At 42.7% G+C, this 4,453-nt stretch overlaps 1 non-coding gene across 1 annotated transcript; it reads left to right on the top strand.

The window, feature by feature from the left end:
• Window positions 1-3,291: 3,291 nt before the first annotated feature.
• Window positions 3,292-3,364, top strand: TRNAC-ACA. The gene has a single exon. It is a non-coding gene; the product is annotated as a tRNA-Cys (tRNA).
• The last annotated feature ends 1,089 nt before the right edge of the window (window positions 3,365-4,453 follow it).

Raw genomic sequence — 4,453 nt, 5'->3', positions numbered from 1 at the left:
AGCCATCTTCCTTGCATTCCCCTAACTCAAAGAGGCCCAGAAAAAAAAATTGAGTGGGCAGCTTCCTCAGAGCCCACCAGTATCTGTTGTGGGTCCTCCCTCCCAGGCTTGAAGACTCAGGGAAAATCCACTGTCTCTACGCTATGACAGCTCTTTTGAAATGTGAAGAGAGGTCATGGCCCCTGGAGATCATTTCTGTCATTACCTGTGTGACCTTGTCTCTTATTCCCTTCAGAGCCTCGGTCTCCTAGACCGTTGATTGAAAAATTGAATTAATCCTCTAAATTACCTTCCAGCTTTGAGATTTTATGATTCGAGATTTTTTTTTAAAAGTCAGTCCTTCTCAGTAAAATCGAAGTACTCTGATCTGCATTTCCAAAACTAGAGAACATACTTGTGGATTAGCTGATCTGTACCAGGCAAAGATATTTGGCAGAAGATAAGCTCTTGATGAGCTGAAAATCAAAGCAGCCTGATCCCACATCACTTCAGCAAAGCCAAGCCTCAAGGCCAGTTCAACTGCCACCCTTCTCCAACATGACCCTTATGAAGGTCATTTGCCAGCTGGCCTCACATGATCCCTTACAGGCAAAGTCCCTGGTAGTATAAGGTAATGAAAGAAATGTTAGCCTGGGAGGTAAACAATCCGAGTTCTGGTCTCAGCCCAGCCAATTTGGGGCTATTATACTTTGGGCCAGTTTTTTCACCCCTCTGAGTTTCAGCTTCCTCATCTACAGTGTGGGTGAAAACAGTGACAATTCTTGCCCTATGTTGTCTTCACTGGATTGTTATGCAGTCTTAATGAGATAATAACTCAAAATTCAGTGTGACCAGCTAGACAGGGAAGTATCAGTCACACTTCAAATTTCTCCTGTAAGTGTTTTAATAACAGCCAAACAATGGACTCTTCCTAGAAGAATACAAAGAGAGGACATAATGACTGAGGCCCACAGTTGATTTGAGTAGAATTCAGTTTGGTCATAATCAAAATTAATGCACTTACCTTGAGTGCCCAGAACCAGAGGAGGCTGCCCACGAGCCCAACCAGCCTTGATGGTTCCCGGAAAGGTTGGTCTCTCCATTGTTGACTGATCAGTGGCAAATGGTGGAATCGTGCTTGAAAACACGAAATCATGCTAGAAAACAACAGTCTCCCATGGAGAGGAGGGTGGCATTATCCAGGCTGGTCCTTCTTCTGAGCCAGGTTTCCTCATTTCTTTCCGAGAGAGGTCTTTGCAGAATCCCCAGAGGAACAGGCTGTCAGTCCTGGACTTAAGCAGCTGGGCAATTCCTAAAATGTCATCTGTTCTCACTAAAGCCTCAGGACTACAAAGAGCAGAATTGGCCAGGTTGACAAGATTGTCTTTGCTCTATGACTCATTCCTCTCCCTGGGAGACTCGCAAGACAATTACCACAGGAAGAATCTTTTTATGGATTTTCCTCTGTCCCATGCAGACAAAGCCAACTGGAACAAAAGGAGTGTGAGGGACCCTGAGAAGCTGGGCAGCTGGTTGGCCAGGTGGGTGGGAAGACATACAGGCAGATGGGTAGCTGGGCAAGTGGGTGTGGGCTCTGGCTGGGTACCACAGGACACATAATCTGCAGACATCGATCATTGGTTTACAATGAGATTGGAGTCCAGTCTAGATATTTGTAGATGCTGAAGAGCCTCAGAAATTTCAAAAAGTAAAAGGAAAATTGAAAGAGATGGGAATACCAGACCACCTGACCTGCCTCTTGAGAAACCTGTATACAGATCAGGAAGCAACAGTTAGCACTGGACATTGAACAACAGACTGGTTCCAAATAGGAAAAGGAGTTGGTCAAGGCTGTATACTGTCACCCTGCTTATTTAACTTATATGCAGAGTACATCATGAGAAACGCTGGGCTGGAAGAAGCACAAGCTGGCATCAAGATTGCCAGGAGAAATATCAATATGCAGATGACACCACCCTTATGGCAGAAAGTGAAGAGGAACTAAAAAGCCTCTTGATGAAAGTGAAAGAGGAGAGTGAAAAAGTTGGCTTAAAGCTCACCATTCAGAAAACTAAGATTATGGCATCTGGTCCCATCACTTCATGGCAAATAGATGGGGAAACAGTGGGAACAGTGGCTAACTTTATTTTTCAAGGCTCCAAAATCACTGCAGATGGTGATTGCAGCCATGAAATTAAAAGACGTTTATTCTTTGGAAGGAAAGTTATGACCAACCTAGACAGCATATTAAAAAACAGAGACATTACTTTGCCAACAAAGGTCCGTCTAGTCAAGGCTATGGTTTTTCCAGTGGTCATGTATGGATGTGAGAGTTGGACTATAAAGAAAGCTGAGTGCCGAGGAATTGATGCTTTTGAACTGTGGTGTTGGAGAAGACTCTTGAGAGTCCCTTAGACTGCAAGGAGATCCAACCAGTCCATCCTAAAGGAGATCAGTCCTGGGTGTTCGTTGGAAAGACTAATGTTGAAGCCGAAACTCCAATACTTTGGCCACCTGATGTGAAGAGCTGACTCATTTGAAAAGACCCTGATGCTGGGAAAGATTGAGGGCAAGAGGAGAAGGGGACGACGGAGGATGAGATGGTTGGATGGCATCACTGACTCGATGGGACATGGGTTTGGGTAAACTCTGGGAGTTGGTGCTGGACAGGGAGGCCTGGCATGCTGTGGTCATGGGGTCGCAAAGAGTCGGAGACGACTGAGCGACTGAACTGAACTACCCAGAAGATATAAAAATCTTAAAAAATTTTTTTCTAAGAATTTTAAAGATGTTATTTTCACATTTAGCTCTTTAAGCTGCTTGAAGATTGACAGATTTTTGGTACAGTGTTAGGTAAAAATATACTTCAAAAAAATTTTTTTTGGCCATACTGCATGGCATGCAGGATCTTGGTTCCCCCACCAGGGATTGAACCCATGCCCTTGGCCATGAAAACACTGAGTCCTAACCACTGGACTTCCAGAGAATTCCCAAGATATATTTTTTAATCTTCATCATTCATATAAAGATAGCTAGGCTTCCTAGGCTTATATAGTAAATGTACCATCATTTTCCCCACTTTTTTCCATATGTGTGGAGAGCTGTTTCCAGTTTCTCCATTTTGTTCTGTCAGCTTGAATTCCTTCAGTTCATTTTTCTTCTTCAAAAAGTTTTGTTATTCTTAATCCTTTACTATTACAAATTTTTAATAAGATACATAATACAATTGACCCTTGAACAAGGCAGAGGTTAGGCACACTGGCCTTGTACACAGTCTAAATTTATAGTTGGCCCTCCATATCCCTGGTGACTTCCCTGGTGGCTCAGACGGTAGAGTGTCTGCCTACAATGCAGGAGACCCGGGTTCGATCCCTGGGTCAGGAAGATCTCCTGGAGAAGGAAATAGCAACCCACTTCAGTACTCTTGCATGGAGAATCCCATGTAGGCTGCAGTCCATGGGGTCGCAAAGAGTCGGACACGACTGACCGACTTCAGTTCAGTTCACTTCACTTCTGCATATCCATGGACTTCCCTGGTGGCTCAGATAGTAAAGAATCCACCTGCAATACAGGAGACCCGGGTTCAATTCCTGGATCAGGAAGATCCCCTGGAGAAGGGAATTGCTACCCACTCCAGTATTCTGGCCTGGAGAATTTCATGGACAGAGCAGCCTGGTGGTCTATAGTCCATGGAGTCGCAAAGTCAGACATGACTGAGTGACTTTCACTTTCTTTCCATATCCACAATTCCTCTATCCATGGTTCCACATCCATGGATTCAACCAATTTCAGATTGTGTAGTGCCATAGTATTTACTGTTGAAAAATATCTGAGTGTAAGTGGACCTACACAGTTCAAACCCATGTTGTTCAAGGATCAACTCTACATAAAGAATATGTAAGTTGTTTGGGTAGAGTTTAAATTATAAAAAGAACACCTAACTAGCACCTTGGAAGTTTCTTTAAACCTCTATCCAGTCACATCACTCCTCACCCCCAACAACCATAGATAAACACTGTCTTTAATGGGTTAATCATTCACCTGCTTTTTGTTAGAGTTTTACTATGTATGTAACCCTACTACCTGTTGTTTAGTTTTCCCTGTTCCTTATATAAATGGAACCATATCATGTATTTTCTCCATATTCTCTCTTGTGACTTGTTCCTTTACCTCATTGTGTTCCTAAGTTTCAGCTTAGTGAGATGCATGTAACTATAATATATTCATTTTTATTGCTACATAGTGTCCCATTGTATGAATGCATCACCATGTATTCTACTATTTGTAGACACTCAGGGTAATTGTTTCTGATTTATGCACATTTCAAACAATACTACAATGACTATTCTTTTATATACATCCAAATGCAAATATGAAAAAACTTCTCCAAACCAAGGAATGTAATTACTGGGTTATAGGTAAGGACTTGCCAATTTCAGCAGGTAATGCCAAGCTTTTCCAAACTAGTTGTTAT

This window comes from Cervus canadensis, chromosome X, assembly GCF_019320065.1.
Source record: "Cervus canadensis isolate Bull #8, Minnesota chromosome X, ASM1932006v1, whole genome shotgun sequence".
Lineage (NCBI taxonomy): Eukaryota > Metazoa > Chordata > Mammalia > Artiodactyla > Cervidae > Cervus > Cervus canadensis.
This window is presented reverse-complemented; position numbering and strand designations above follow the sequence as displayed.